We start from the raw sequence: 16,924 nt of genomic DNA, 5'->3' as shown, positions 1-16,924 counted from the left end.
GAGAAGGACCCATCCACTACCACCCTCTGGGTGCGGCTCTCTAGCCAGTTGGCGACCCATTGGACTGTGTGGGTGTCTACACCACAGTCCCCCAGTTTCCTAATGAGAATGGGGTGAGAGACAGTGTTGAAAGCCTTCCGGAAGTCCAGGAAGACTATATCCACTGCTACCCCTGCATCCAATGATTTAGTGACCTGATCGTAGAAGGCCACCAGGTTGGTCTGACATGACCTGCCGCTGATGAACCCGTGCTGGTTGCCCCTGAGCATGCATTTCCCTGCCGGCCCCTCCTGGATGTGTGCCAGAATAATTTTCTCGAACAGCTTGCCCAGGATCGAGGTAAGACTGACTGGCCTATAGTTTCCGGGGTGACTTGGTGGCAGCCTATATGTATATAAGGGGTGTACATCAGGAAGTGGAAGAACATCTGTTCATCAAGGCACCCCAAGGGAAGACAAGGTCTAATGGTCACAAATGCCTGGAAGACCATTTTAGACTGGACATAAAGAAAACTTCTTTACAGTCTGAGTCTCCAGAGTCTGGAATAGATTCCCCTCAGAATAGATTCCCCTCAGAAGTGGTGCAAGCACCTACTTTGGATACCTTTTAAGAAATGCTTGGATGCTTATCTTGCTGGGGTGACCTGACCCTAGCTGACTTCCTGCCCCTTTGGCAGTGGGCTGGACCTGATGATCCTTCAAGGTCCCTTCTAGTCCTAATGTCTATGGAATCTATATTGATACTGATATAGATATTAGATGTTCTTAGCATTTTGTTCCGTTTTTTTCCCAAATTTGTTCTATTTCTTTTTTCTCCTCTCCATACCAGGTTGTTTTTTCCAGATATCTAGGTTATACCCGTTACGTACCTGAACATGGTTCTAATGACCACTAACAACACCTGGAAGAAGAAATACGTTAATACAAACAAATAAGAATGACTTCTGCTTCAAACAACCTTTGCATTTTTTTCTCCTCTACAGCAGTTTGGATTAACCTGTATATATTTACAACAGATTTTAATTTGGGTCTTCAGTTATTGATGGGTATAGCCTTTAGGGAAAATTAAAAAAACAAAACCAAAACACCTGAATAACATGTCACTTAGCTGCAGTTTATTTTGACCAGTTAATGTTTGGAGGGTTGATGTCAGCGTTCATTTTATTTTCTAGTTTTATTGCACAGAAATGCCTAAGCATTTCAAATGTTTGCAATTTTGCTCATGTGCATAGTTTCATCTTATTATCAATGAGAAAAAGATAATTAAATTTTCATGAAACTCTAAAACCTTAAATCAAGACCAACACACGTCTTCAAGTTTATTTCAGAGAGAAAACAGGCCACTTATTTGGAGATGCAAATTGTTCTCAAAAAGGTGCATCACCCATATTTATAATATTGGATTGGATCCATTGTCACTCATTTCCTCTTCCCAGGGTGCTATCATAAGAGCCTTGGACACTGTATTAAGTACATAAATTATTTCTTAAGCCTTCTGTGATTACCAACTTTTGGCCTAATATAAGGCTAACGCACTTATTCTATCTGCATGCCATCCTCTTGTATCCAACTTCAAGAACTGTGGCCTGATATCAGAATTACATGTTTAGATGTGTTCACTCAATAGATCTTCCATTTACTTACTCTTAGGTTGAGGATCACATTTATACAATCTTGACATGCATTGCAATCCTTCCTTCTCTTCATCCCACCAAGTTTTAGTAATAAGAATTAAGTCATAGTTCTTTTTGTGTAACATGCCCTCATCTTCATCTTCATCATCCTTTTTAGGCATGTCTGCTTGTCGCTCTATGGCAATGTTGTTACTGCACCGTACTTTAGTACTTCTGTACTGCCCTGTGTGTGGCACATGGTTAGTTTTAGCCACTGCTTCTCTGTAATGGTGTACTAAAATGGGGCAATGTGCTGCTATGGTGAAGTAGCTGCCGGTCACGTATAGACTCACGTGATCACTATATCGCCATAGTGCATCATCGTATGGTGACGTAGCACATCGCTACAGTGACGTAGGGTGATGTTTACATGCACCCTTTGTTTACATGCGCCCTTTGTTTCTCATGGTCCTTGCACTGGTGTATAGGCATTGAAGATACTTTGTGGACTGCCCTGCAATTTTCCTTTTTGTATCTTTTTTACTCCTTTTATGCTTTACTATCCCTCTTCCAGAATGTAGCCCCTTTTCCTAATCCTCATCTCTGGATCCTGAGTATTGACTGATATATTTTTATTTTCATTCCTCATAGGATCTAATATAAAGCCCTACTCAGCAAGTGAGCCAAATGATGTCCAAAATGTTGTTCTTACTCCTTCACTGGAAAGCACTTAAAATAATACTAGCTTAAATAATAATTTAATTTTATATTCAAAAGCAAAGTTATGGGCATTTGAATGGCTGAGAAAAGTAGGGTGTGAGAAATGAAATTATAATATATGCTTTTCTACATCATCAGGCTGTTTGTGTCACCATACGAGCATAGACATCTTTGCTTTTAGATTCTGTCCTGTAGGACTGTGTGAAATTTCAGTCGCTATTTCATTTTGGAGGTGTTTCTCCCCATTTCAGTGCCCAAAACACTGAATCCAAATGAAATGGAAGGCTTTGAAACATCTCCAAGATTTCATAGATATCAGATGTCATTAACATTAGGGCTGGAAGGGACCTCAGAAGATCATCAAGTTCAGCCCTCTGCCCCAGGGGCAGGAAGTCAGCTGGGGTCATAGGATCCCAGCCAGATAAGCATCCAAATTTCTCTTGAAGGCATTCAATTAGGTGCTTGAACCTCCAATGGCAGGCTATTTCAGACCTTGGGGGCTCAGACAGTGAGGAAATTCTTCCTTATGTCCCGCCTGAAATGGTCTTGCAGGAGTTTATACCCGTTTGACCTTGTCATCCCTTGGGGCATTCTGGGGAACAATCTTTCCCCCAGATCTTGGTGAACACCCTTGATAAACTTATAGGTGGCCAACAGATCACCCCTGAGCCTACGCTTTTCCAGGCTAAAGAGTCATCTGGTAACTCCCAGACAGCACACAGTGCCCTGCCAAGGCCTGCTGCACCCGTGCCATGGGGTGACTTCTGCCCAGGTGCCAGGTGTGGGGGGGGGCAATCCATGCTGCCCCCACTACGCCACGCTATACGGGGGAGCTGTGCCACAAGCCCTCAGAGGCCCTGATCACTGCTGCTGCAGCCAGTGAGTGTGGCACTTTTCTTTTTATGTGCTAGGAGGCTGGGAATGGAGCCAGGCAGGGCAGCCATGGGGGCTTCTCCTGTGGTTCCCCCCACCAGGGCAGAGGTAGACACAGCCGGAGGAGCTGCCAGTGTTACTTTAAATTCCAATGCCAAATCAAGAGCAAGACCTTATAAAGAGGGATAAGTTCAAAATGCCACGTTTATTGATTACATGAATTGGACATAGAGGTTCAGACACACCATTCATATAGACGCACACATGCACATTATTACACATAGGCACACACAAACACAAAACAACCATTGCATTCAGACATTATAGTTACCAGCAGCAGTTGTTCAATAACGGCACTGAGTGGCCGGCCCAGGCCTTGTTGAGAGAGAGAAGGATCCTGGAGATAGCAGCTTTGGAGTGGGGTGGAACAGATGCGGCTGTGCTCTGAAGAAACAGCAGTTAAGAAAGAGACTCACCCAACTTGGCATTTTTAAAGTCCTCTTTCCTAGGGATTGATATGCTTTGTTTCAGTGCTTTGGAATTTTTTTCCATACCCAGCATCCGGTTTTGCAGTTGTTCTTCATTCATCTTCAGCTTATCTCAGCCCAAGGTCAGCTTGGTCATAAAAGTTGGTATCTCAGCCTTGGAGTGTCCTTGCTGCCCATCTGGCAGGAGGTGTGCCTCCCTCCTCCTCATTATCTCCTTTGTGCCCTAGGCCTCAAAGGAATTCTTCAGCCATCCATTAATTAGCTTACTGACTGTAACTTACATTTGGCACCTTGTTTTTACATAAACAGTTAAATCTTCTTTTCCCATCTCTATGCCATTCTCTCACCATTCATCCTTTTACATACATTTATTCAAAAAAGGGCATACAGAGTTCATTCACTTGTGTCAAGCAGAAGAATACAAAATGCAGTTTTCAAGTTACTTACAAGACAAAACTAAAACATTTACATTTCACTACTATTACACTCTATGTTAACTTCAGCTACATTAGTTCAGTTCCTGCTACACCAGTGAATCTGCAGCCATCAGGGTGTGCTTGCCTCTCCTCAGTCGATCCAAACCTATGAAACAGCATCAAAACTCTGAAATGGATAGAGCTGAATTGAAATGGAACAGTGATCCAAAACACTGAAACAAATCACCATCCCCCAAAACCGCTGAATCTGAAACTGAAATGGAACAGCCATTTTGCAAAGCCCTACTATTTAGATAAGCACTGACCAAGTGCAATAATGTTCATGCAATTTGTTGGTTAGCCGCTATGTCTGAAAAGAGATCTTTGTAGGATTGGGATCCACATTTTTAATTCAGTTAATATCATACAACTTTTTAAATGCATTCTTGGGTACACATAGCTTCTGACCCTGCATGATTTCCAATATTATATTGTTAGGTGTAAGTCATGTCTATTTCCTTCACAATAGTATCCATGAAGACTTTATGCAAAATATGTTTTTACTAATTTATCTTAGAGTAAAGTAGTGTTTGAATTAAATTAAAATACCACTGGTATAATGGCTATTTTGCACAAGAGAAGTTTATGGCATATTTTTTTTCAGATAGATAATATTTTAAAATTTTGAGGAGATATCAAATATTTACTTTTCTGGAGCACAGAAAACATGCAAATACACTGTCATACTTTACCTACTTGGTATTTTACAAAGTATAGACATTTTCCTGGTAACAAAAGATAGAAATTAAAAAACCAAATATTTTGCTTGTTGATTACTCAGAATACCCTCTCAGGTCAGAGAAGGTATGTGAAGAACTAATGCAGGATCAGAAGTTAGAGCCAAGATGAACAGCAGCCCAAATAATATGAAGACTTATTCATGTACTTAAAATTAAGTATGTGAGTAGCCTTACTTAAGTCAGTGGAACCATTTACATGTTTAATGGTTGTAAATGCTTGTAAGACCAAGATCAGACTAAGCATGATACTTGAAATGAAGCATCAGATAAAGCATGCGAGTTCAAGTAAAGAATCAGAAACAGAGAATATTGGAAAAAAACAGCACATGAAGAATTTTGTGCATGACTGAACAAGATGGAGAAACATCCTGGGAGGACAAGAAATGAGAGAACTGCACCCTTTCAACATTTTTCATTGAAAAAAACCCAACAATACAATGAAACATCTCATATATCCTGGGATTAAGGTTTATATTTGGGATGTGGAACATACAAGTTTAAGTTTCTGCTTTGCCTAGAAAATGATAATTCACTGAAATTAAAAATTTGATAGGAATATACTGATGATGGCAAAATTTTGTTTAAAATGAAAATTAAATTATTTTGAGCTTGCTACATTGTTTCAGTTTTTTTAAAACTAAATATTGCAGCTATCTGTTTTTTTTTTAAATGGCTTAGATTCAATTTATTTTTAAAGTTTATATTCAGAACGTTAACTAGAATGAAACATTTAAGTCAAGCCAAAATGATTTTGGATTAGCTGGTTCCATTTATTTGCTTAATTTTATTCTATTCTGAAATGGAAAAAAAAATAAGAGAATCGTTTTCCTATGAGACAAAAAAATCTTGTCCTGCCCACTTCTAGGTGGGTTGTGATGAAAAACAGTAAGAATGGCAATAGGAAGAAACAACAGGACTTGTTCTATAATAAAATCAGAAGTCTACCTAAACTATGGATTTACACCCCCACTTTTCTGTCCATTTTGCCAGCTGCAAGTGAAAATTTTGCCTGAAATATCTGTCCATTTATTTCTTGGGATATTTTTCATTCTTATATTTAATCCTTTTTTTGGTTTACCAGTCAGGAAAGACCTTTAATTCACTTCCTTATACGTTATAACAGCTCTAAGTCATAACTATTTACCAAATAATTATTTCTTTCTAACTTATCTCCATCTTATGTGAATCCTTTCTGAAATGCAGATCATTGAGGCTGTGAGAGTGGAGTTGTTATGGATATTTGACAGTTGTAATGAGGGAAATGTGTTGGTGTTTTGGGAGAGGGAAAGGGGCTGGTTATTTTTTAAAATTTTCGTAAGACTATAGCATTACTACTTCACTTAAAGTAACTTCTATTTAGAAGCAAATTGTGGCTTATATTATGTGGGTGCACTGAAATCATCTGAAATGAGTCATAATCGTCTGCTTATACAAAGAAGCAAGCTTGAACATACCTATGGTAGCACGGATAGCAAGTGTGACAGCAATAAGCTGATGTCTGTACTTCTTTAGCTTCACTGGACAACAGAAGGACCCACATCTGTTTGACTTACCCCTTCTTTGGCACTCCATGGTGGGAAGAAGTAATGAGACTCCCTCATATTCCCTCTTCAAAATAAAAACTGCATACTTTATTCTAGATTTGATTCCTAATTGAATAAATATATTGGGTATTTCCATACTGAGGATTTATTTTACCACTAACAATTTATTCTCAGTTAATGATCAAATATGAACATTTAATAGTATTTTTGCCCTACAGGTATCTCAGACCTTGTAAATGTGGTGCATTTGTTCAGAGATTCTTTGGAGACCATTTTGTTAAGTAATTTGTAATTTATGGAAAAGGAAAATTTTCAAAACAAATCTAGTTGCAGTTAATATAAACATTTCAGAGGGACACAGATCTTTTTGCATGTTTTATTCCTATTTCTTGTTGTAAAACATTTGGAATGTGTCTGAGTTGTGCAGTTTTCAAGAGAAATTAGTATAAATTCCTTCCAACAGGACAGGCAAATTTTACCTGACAAACACACCATTAAGTGATTAGGAAACATCTGGGAGATAAAACAGGAACAGTCCAAATAGCTCAGTTGACTTCTTATGGAAAACTTGAATCTGATTTTCTTCCACAGTAGAAGCCAGTTCTGCCACCATGTGAGAGTAACTTTATATATAGGCATGGTACCATTGAGTGAGTATACAATAATAACTCACCTGCACACGTATTGGCAGATTTGGGACCTATTTTACAACCTATGTTGATTATACTTCAATCCATAGTGAAACCACAAATCAGTGGCAGCTTCTGCATGACTAGACACTGCAGCAGTTTTTAAGGTAACATGTATAATATGCATCATCCAGTCTAGGATTCATTAATTACCAATATGAAGTTTTATTCATCTTAAAAAAAAAATGAAGAAGAATTTTCCCAGGGTATTGAAAGAAAACTCATGATCCAGAATGTGGAAAGATTTGTGAACTGACTTGTTAAAACTGTTTGACCTAAAGAAAATGGGTTGGATCACCAAGTGCTGTAAATTGTCAGTTGACAGCAAGGTACTTAGGACAACTTAAACCAACTGAGGGTCTGCTACCAGCTGCTGTCAGTACAAGGACAAAACAGGACTTGGAGTTGACATACTGTTAAATTATATACTTTTCACGGTATTTGCAGAATATTTCAGTATAAAGGCATTTTTTTCAAGATTCACCACTAAACTGCTTTTACTAATGTGAAACACATAAAGCTGCTTAGTTATGCAATAGAAAAAAGCTTGAAAATTTGAAAAAATAAATCCCTCAACAGCTGAGCTAATTTTATCTACAGTTTACCACACATGATGTGAACATGAATACTATATAGTTTCTATCAAATTACCCTATGGTTCTTACTGGTCCTTTTCCAATTGATATTAGGATTGCAGTTAGCAACAGAATTTTAGAACTTTTGGAATACAAATTATCTGCAGCTGTGGACTTCTTGAACTGAAATGATGAACATGTTTAAACTGTAAATTACAAAAAAATTATTTCTAATCATGGTAATTTTTTCCTAGCCTTACAAGATATTGAGAAGACTGCAACAAAATAACAAATCAGCTCAGATGGATTTTTTTCATATTGAAAGAAGGTATTTTGATTGTATACTAATTTTCTCAATTCTTTAGTCTTATTTTTTACATTACATTGTGCCAAATGTTGCTATTGTTGCAATACAATTTTTGTACTTATTTAATCAAACTTGATTGCACTTTCCCTGCATTATCTTTTATTCTTCCACCCCTGGGAAGGAGTAGACAGATGAAAATCTTATTCACCTCCCATGATGATTTTAATCTGTTACACTTATAGAGTGAGTGAGGACTATTCCTATGTTTATGGACCATAAGATCGGTCTCTAGTAAACTGTAAAATATTCATCATGGAAGCCAGTCTTTTATTTTCTCTCTAGAGAGAAGCACACTGGTAGTGAAAATGTATAAATCACAACTAAGAAATGAACTTTGAAGCATGGGTCAGTTATCTTATTTCCTGCCATTATAAAAATAGGGTATGTAATTGTCAGCAGAGGTCCTTGTGCTGCTTGTGAAGTATTTTGACAAAAGCGGTTGCATTTCACCTTCCCATAGTAGAAATCAGCTGATGGTATGGTGCTACAGAAATTAGTTCTTTGCAAGGTTCATAGAGTGAGTAAAGGGAGAGGTCAGGAGGGATGGTCTGAAGGCTTGTTCACAGAATAGTTTTACAGCCTCATGGAAGTTTAAATCTAAACTTGAACTTTGTGAACAGAGGGGACATCCACAATGTTACAAAGAAAATTGGCTCCAAATGGCCTGAACTGATTGTGGAGTATCCAGTAGTTTGTAGTCATACTTGGGTCCTGATCATCATCGATCTCCGGAAAGACAGGGTGAGTTTGCAAGAGATTCCTTATGGAACCCTCTCAAGGAAGAGAGCTTGCCCTCCCTGAAGCTGCCTTTTGATCTGATGCAGATATTTTTTTAAAGAATTGGAATAATGGTTGTTATATGGATAATTAAGTTATCTTAAATACTCTGGAAGAAATTGTTCTAGCAGGAAACTTTTCGCGTCTTGAGCAACAGTACTGATTCTAAGTCCTTGCAAGCCTGAGATCAGGGCCAAACAGGTTAACAAGTTGAATGTTGAACTTGCTTGTAGTACTTTAGTAAGAACTGTGCTCATTCTTATAAAATCAATTGCCATTATAAATGACTGTGAAACTAGAAGTAAGCCCAAGTACCTTAAATTATTTTAACTGAAAAGCATCATTCTGATTTTTGGGAGGTCTTATCTTACAAGTATTGTCCAAAACCTTATAGCCCTACTATATATTTTCTAACCTTTAAGTGATAAAACAAGTAGTTTTATTGTGGCTTGTATTTTGAAGAGAATGGCTTTGGTTTCTTTGGAAAGAGCTATAATGTAACTTTAATTTTAATACTTGAGATAGTATAGAGATTGCATTGCTTTGGAGAATTTTGACTTCTGCTCTTTTGAGAAAGACCTGACCCAGTTTGGTCCTCTGAGGCAAATTAAACAAACCTTTTTACTAGCTCTGCTAATCCTTGGATGGATTATGTCTCTTCCTTTTGTTAAGTCCCTGAGAGGGTCTTGTTATTAGGAAATTCTGAGTTTTGTTTTCCACATTCTATTAGCACTCTTCTTTGGATCTTCTAGTAGGATTTGGTCTAAGTGGGGAGAGTATCTGGAATGTTTCCAAAGATCAAATGGACCAGAATTCAAAGGAGTTCATCCCACACTATGCAAAGGGGCAACAATCCAATGTACTCCTACTGCCATGTATTGAAACATGTGCTGTCAATTACCAACATTGCATATACCATGTCTAATTAAATATTCCTAGTGTGAATGATTTTTTTACAAGAGAAATCTAAGCCCCATTCCTTTGGTGAACATCCGATGATTCAACTTGATTTAAACCCTCTGATAATCTTGGAAGATGACTAAACTATTTATACTAACATGCACCTCCAGTATTACTTGGTTTCTGTTTTGTAATTGTCGTCAAGTATAGACTTTGGATCAAGCAAATATTAAAATCAGCCTGAACGTGGGGCACCTAACTACTTAGTATCGAATGCAAACCTGAAATAACTACTGACATATTTTTAGATGGTTTATAAAATTATTTTTGCTGGTGTATTCTGTGTAACACAGCACTAGAGATATACATAGCAAAATCTAGACCTATACACAATCCAGGTGCCTATATACAATCAGGCACCTGGATTTTAAGTTGATCTAATAAAAGATATCAGATTCACCCAAAGCACCTTATCTGCATGTGTCCCTAGACCAACACGGCTACAACCTACAGCCCTATATGCAAACAGTGAGGCTACTGTGACGCACTGTAATTAATTGAGTCTGCCAGTCCACGGTAATTATCGTGCTCCAGCCGACTCCAGTGTCTCTTGTATTCATGTCCCTGAGCTTAAAAATGGCAGTGGGTGCACTTTATATAAAACTTAAATGAGCTTTATATAAAGCGCCCTTGCTGCCATTTTTAAGCACAGGGACATGGATACACGAGATGTTCTGGGCGCTGTAATTAGAGTGGCTCTGGCCAGAGCTGCACACGGCGGCAAGGAGCAGAACCTGCCTGGCCTGCGTCTATCTCACAGGGCTCCCCATGGCATATGTGCAGCCCCAAGCACGCATGTGCCATCAGGGGAAGCCCTGAAGCCCCGTGCGATGGAGCTGACAGCCTTCCTCACTGCATGCAGCTGCTGGGATTCCACTAGAAATGATGGGGAGCCCCTCCCCCTGCTCCTATGGTGGCAGGCAGTGGGGAAGGCTGCTTGTTCCTTTGCACATGTGCCATAGGGAGCCCCATGCAGTAGCGGCAGGCTGTGCTCCTTGCTGCCATGTGCAGTTTCCGCTCTGTCCCCGCCACAGCTCCCCCTGCCCCTGCCACTTCCCTACCTGCTGCCCGGAGCGAGTGCTGCAGCAGGGACAGGAGGAGAGCAGGTGGAGGCCAGGGAAGCCAAGAAGGTCCCCCAGTGGCTGTAGCAATGGCAGCAACAGCCCCTCCTGAAAGCTGCCTGCTGACTGTCCGGGGCCTTCTGTGTGCCAGGGTGGGAGCGAGGCACAGGGGCTGAGTGGGATACAATTGATGGGTGCCTATGGGCTGGATGGAATTGCCTGGTGGGTCAAATCCAGCCTGCAGACTGTATTTTGCCCGCCTCTGGCCTAATAGATAGTGAACTCAATTGTAATATGGGTTTTATATCGGGCCCTCTTACTGGTCTGTCAAATACTTTGGGCACTTCACCTCTCTGTTACTGACCCCGTTTTGCCGTCTCTTAAATGGGGATCACACTTATTTCTTCTTTTGTAATTATTTTGGCATGACTGACAAGAGCTAGTTATCCTTATTATCCTCATGTGACTTGTTTTTTTTTAAAGCCAGAGGCAATAGAGATGCTACATTATACCTCTCAGTAACTTCTTTCAGGTCTGGTTTCTCCTTGCTATTAAAAATAAAAATGCAACTTATTTTGCAATTGAATTTACTTAGCATCCATTTTTAGACATAGACTTGAATATAATAATGTATATTGTCATAAAGACTATCAGGTAGATGAGGGTGGATCCAGGATTTTTAAAAAAGGGGGTGAGGAGCAGCAACCAGTATTTTAGGGGTGGCTGGAACCCATCTCCAAGCCACCAGACTAATGGGCAGATCATGCTGTGGGAGCAGCAGACAGGGCCTTTTTTTTTTCTTTTTTTTAAAGTCCTCATTCAAGTAAGAATCTCTTCCTTCTCCCACTCTTGGCACTGCCTCCTTTTCCATCTGTGCTCATGGTACATCTCTTCTCATTTTTTTCCCTTGGCTTCTCCACTTATTTTGCTAGGTACAGGAAGGGTTTGGGGTGATCTGCCTGTCACTGCCACTGTTGTCCTAGCTGCTTCTGCCCCACTCCAGCCAGGGCTACAGGGAACAACTTTTTAGGGTCCTGTTCCCTCTCCCTGCCTCTGCCCCTGCTCTTGGGCTCTTGGGGAATACTGGAGGGGAGAAACCTTTCTGCTGCTGCAGTGCCACTAACCCTGATATGCCTAGCTCCAAGCAGTCTGGCTAGAATGGGGCAGCAGCAGCTCTGGATCCCAACCCCCAAGTCAGCCAGAGGCATGGGCTTCATTAGGTATGGGAAGAGGAAACGAGAGGACGGGGGAGGTATCCCTGTGTGGAGGGCACAAACGAGGGTGTGGGGCAGAGTGGGGGTGGGTCAGATTTTTATATATTTCCAGAATTTAAAGGCCCCAGCTGCTTCTCCTGTGATCCAAATGGGGGGGGGGGTTGTGATTGGAGCACTGTACCCCCTCTGGATCTGCCAATGCATATAGGTATTCACAAACCTTAAGTGGTGTTTTTCTAGCCACCTCATAACATCCTCTTGTATTAATATAATATGTAAAGGTTTGTTTCAAAGTTGGGGGACTTTTTCTGAATAAAAGCTTTTGAACAGACTTGTTAAGAGATGCTGTTACTGTCAGAGCTGATTTGAATCAGTGCCTCGACACAGTGGAACTTTCTAGCACAAGGCACGGTAAGGCAGGGGAAGCCTCGGCATGGTGAAGAGTTCCGGCATGGATAGAGTTCCCACTGAGGAAATGCAGATTTGCATAATGTGATTAGCTGATGTTAAATTATTCCCACGTGACGGCTGGCAATTGGCTCGCTAGCTGTATAAAAGGTTAGGGGCGTTTCCGCCCTAGTTGGAGAACTCCGCGATTCCCCCTGGAGTGGAACTCCAGCAGCTTTATCACCTGCTAACGACTCCCCGTCGGCGAAGCCTTACGACGTACCCTCCGTGTTGCATGCCCGAGTTAGACCTGAGCTACCCGGTCTACAAGAGCTCCTCGATTACTGATTAGAGAATAGAATTGTTGCAACTACGATTGCCTGCGCTGTATACGACTCTACAGTGTAAGTAAAGCTACCTCTGTTTTCCAATTGATACATGTCTCGTTTGTGCCTAATTCCGCTCCGGTGATAGAGAGTACCCATCTTCCCGTAACGGGTTCTCAGCTGCAACCCCAGCTAGCGTTCCCGAGGACTCCTGATCCTCGATTCCCCCTCGGCCCCCACAGCTACAAAAGACCAAAGGAAACGTGTTATGGTGAGTGCTGGAAACATGAACTATGTCATGGAAATAGCATGCAATATGTTTCAAGTAATGTGCATAACTGTGTGGGGGCTTGTCCCTAATACATTAGTGATTATGGAGTGCCTACAGTATAGTCTAGTACCTCTTTTTTTTGGATATTGCAGTTTTTAGGGTGCCATTCTGTATGTGGATTGTGGCATCAAGAAAATTTATTTTAGTGTAGGAATATTACAGAGAAAGTTTTATGGAGGGGGGATAGTTGGAAACCATATATTAAAAAAAAAACCCATGGAGAACCATATTTATGTTCACAAGACCAGCAAAAGAAGCTATAAGCTACAGTTAAGCCCTCAGGTGCTACTGTATCTGGTCCGAGGAAAATAGTAGTGATTCCTACTTGGGCAGCCTAAAATCTGTCATTATGCAAGGACCCTACAGTACCAAAATAGACTGTACCTTTGAAAGAAATACTCTGCAGTAACCTGCTACAATACAAAAAGAAACCCCACTGTTGCCACCTACCACCACACACTAGAACTGATTAGAAGAATCAAGAAACAACCACAGCTTCTGCTCAACAAAGATCAGACATTAGGGAAAATATTCCATGCCCGTCCACTCCTGGCTTTCAGAGAACCCAGTTCTCGCCCAGTTCACTGTCAGAGGCAAACTCCTCACTGTTCAACAGGCATCAAGTGGGACACAGCCTTAGCAATAAATGCTTAAACTGTCAACACACATCTCCACTTCTACTATACCCAACACCCCCCTCCGCCACAACAAACCCTTCAGAATCCATGGAGAGACATATTTTCCCAAAATTACATTTCTGATTCAATGTACCAGATGCCCTCATGGAAATTACATGGATGAAACTAATCAACAGCTATGCATTGGAGTCTAGGGACAGACATTACACACACACTGGTTTAAACGATCAGAAACTTGTTTAAATTTGTAACACAACAGATGTTCAGTGCACATAAACCAGTTTGAAAATGGCTGAATCCGGTTTGAGATAAACCTGGTTGAACATAGTATCAGACTTAACTGATTTGGCTCAAACTGGTTTAGGCAATGTCTGTCCCAGACCAGAGTGAACCTTCACGGGAAGCAGTATAAAGGACACAGACACACACATGTTGATAAGGAGCACATGTTTTATAGAACAAGCACTTCCTTTTTGACCTCACTATTCTCCTGCTCAAGGAATATCTACCAAAAACCTTTAAAAGGTGAGCTTGGGAACAGAAATTCATAAGCTGGCTGGACACTAGGAATTGAGGACTGAACACCAATATTGATTTTATAACACACTATAATCTACTGATTCCTGAAATTATTCCTACACACTACAGGTGATAATGACCCTTTTCCTCTTGAAAGGTCTTGATCTCCCATCAATTGATCTTCTTTTCTTCTGCTAATTCTTTGTCTGCTACTCCTGGGAATTTCTCACCCTCTCTAATTTCATAGATCTACCCACTGTGCCTAACAATTTCTGTGCTTGCTTTCTTCTTCAGACCTGAAGAAAAATGCTTTGCATTTGAAAGCTTATCTAATTCCAAATAAAGGAGCTGGTCCAATAAAATATATCACATAAAAAAGTCCTTGCCTCTCACATAACTCCTGGACCATTACAGTTACCACATGTCTCTAGCACTACCATGTCTTATTACATGGCATACAAGAATGGATCCTAAATCTGTGGTTAGGGAGTTTTAGGCTAGGGGTTTTAGGCTTTATAACAAAGTTATTGAATTATGGCACAACCTAGGCCCTGAAATCATGGGATTTTTCAGGGTGCATGTGTGGAGTTTTCTTTTTAAATTAAAAACTTCAAATATTAAGTTTCTCGACAGAATCATGACCTGTTACATCACATACATGTCTGACTTTATGCCCCTAAGAGTTCCAACTCCACCAGTGCTTAGAGGTTCCAGAAATTTGAAAACAGGGGAGCAGCAATTAATGCTGCCACTGCTCCTCTGCCACCAAATTCTTGGACCCATGGGGAGATTCATGGGTGGCATGACATGACCTCATGAGCCATGTCTGGCCAATGACCTGGAGGTTGATTACTACTGATGTAGTATATCACAAGTCTTTGTTGTTTTGCAGCCTTAATAAGTAGTTTGTTTGTCACAGGAAAACCCAAGGCGTGCTAGTACTATACAGCAGTGGTTCTCAACCTTTTTTGTACCAGGACCCATTTGTAAACATTAATGGCCAGTCCCAACCCAGTGCCCCTCACACCCCAGCCCCACACTGTGTGGGGCAGGTGGTGGATATGTGGGGCATGGGGGTTCAGAAACACTGCTATACAAAAATGTAAGAGGGATTTTTTCCATCCCCAAGGTTATTCTTTTTTAAATCTGAAAGACACCAAAAGAAATAAGTGGCCTTGTTTCATTTGAAGATGCTAATTCTGAAATGAATCATTGAAGTCAATGGTACACTAAGATGAGAATATTCTGAAATCTTTGAACAAATTGGGGTCATAATTTATAACCGACAATGAAAGAAGGGGTAGAAACACAAAGAGAAGCAATGTTTAGTAAACAATAATAAGCACAGTTTTAATTTTGAGTGAATGACCTGCATTTAAAAAAAATGTTGTGGCATTAGTTTTGATAAATCCTGACCAATGGGAATCGTTTTTCAAGTTACTGTGGAATGGCCTTAATGCTGCAAATAATCCTGTTGGCCAAGACCCCAGTGCTCTGCAGATGAGAAAAGGATGCAGGAAATTCTGTTGTTTACACATATGTCTGTAACACTGAGAAGCGAGAGCAGCCCAGCGAGCCTGAGGGTAAGGGGATTTAATATGCTTGCGAGTTTATGATTTAATTTTTTAATGTTCCTGTTGGGATAGAAGTTGTTGTCATACCCAGGGTGAAGCTGTAGAACAGCAGAAGTGCATACCACCTGAAAAGATAATATGTCTGAAAAGAAATGTAATTTTTGAGTACACAACTAGTTTGAACTTTCCTTTCCTTTCCTTTCCAATTTGCCTCCGCTCGGTAAAGTTTATCCAGATATGTAAACTATACTTTGACTACTTAGATATAGTGTTTGCTTATCTAGACTAATCAGGGAAGATTTTAAAATCTTCAGAATATGTTAAGTGCTTTAGATTTTTATAAGTGATGATAACTTCTGAAAAATGAGTGTAAATATGTATTATTTGAAAGCTTCTATTGTCTTGGTGTGTATACATGTATGTATAAAAGAATCAAAATTTGCTTTATTTTCTATTGCAATAGGAAGAGGTGGTGATGTTTTGGTCATTTTCCACAACCTCATACTGTACTGTACAGAACTTTGTCTCTGGAGAATAGTATTGTTTGAGTTTTGCTGCCGCGCTCATAAATTTCTGTTATTGTTAGCAGGAAGTTTTGTGGTCAGAAAGAATTTCTAATTTCAACAATGTAGATAGTGATAGTTATCTTAATTTCCTTCTGAAAAATACTTGAGTGCAGGCATAATTATGGACTAAGGGAAAAAACAGTGTTAGTCTTTTGCTTAGTTTTATTGCACAAGTGTAATGGGCTGGCACTACAGAAAGATATATACTTTGTCCACTCTTTGAAGGGGTGGATTCCCAGATGGAATGTGAATATGTGGAATATGTGGACCTATCCCTAGCCAGAGCTCCAGATTCACCAAATGATGTAGAACAGTCTAATAAACACATAGCAAATAGTTATAACAGAGTTTTTGTTCTTTTTTTAAAGATAGTAATGAGCTGATTTCCATTCTCACTATTTTCATTACAGTTCCCCACATCATCAGTGTTTCTATAAATCAGCCTTGTTCTGTTAAGCATGTCAGAATATTGTTTATTTTGCATCTT

At 40.0% G+C, this 16,924-nt stretch overlaps 1 long non-coding RNA gene across 1 annotated transcript in view; it reads left to right on the top strand.

Annotated features, from left to right (window-relative positions):
• The window catches only part of LOC102380205, a 60,944-nt gene extending 52,914 nt beyond the window's left edge, over positions 1–8,030 (top strand). The window contains exon 3 of the long non-coding RNA XR_324990.3: positions 7,972–8,030. This is a non-coding gene — a long non-coding RNA (uncharacterized LOC102380205). The remainder of the gene's footprint in view (positions 1–7,971) is intronic.
• Positions 8,031–16,924: the final 8,894 nt, after the last annotated feature.

The sequence above is a fragment of the Alligator sinensis genome, unplaced genomic scaffold (genome assembly GCF_000455745.1).
Source record: "Alligator sinensis unplaced genomic scaffold, ASM45574v1 scaffold378_1, whole genome shotgun sequence".
Taxonomy (NCBI): Eukaryota; Metazoa; Chordata; order Crocodylia; family Alligatoridae; genus Alligator; species Alligator sinensis.
The sequence above is the reverse complement of the archived record's forward strand: the minus strand, read 5'-3'. Positions and strand labels throughout refer to the sequence as shown.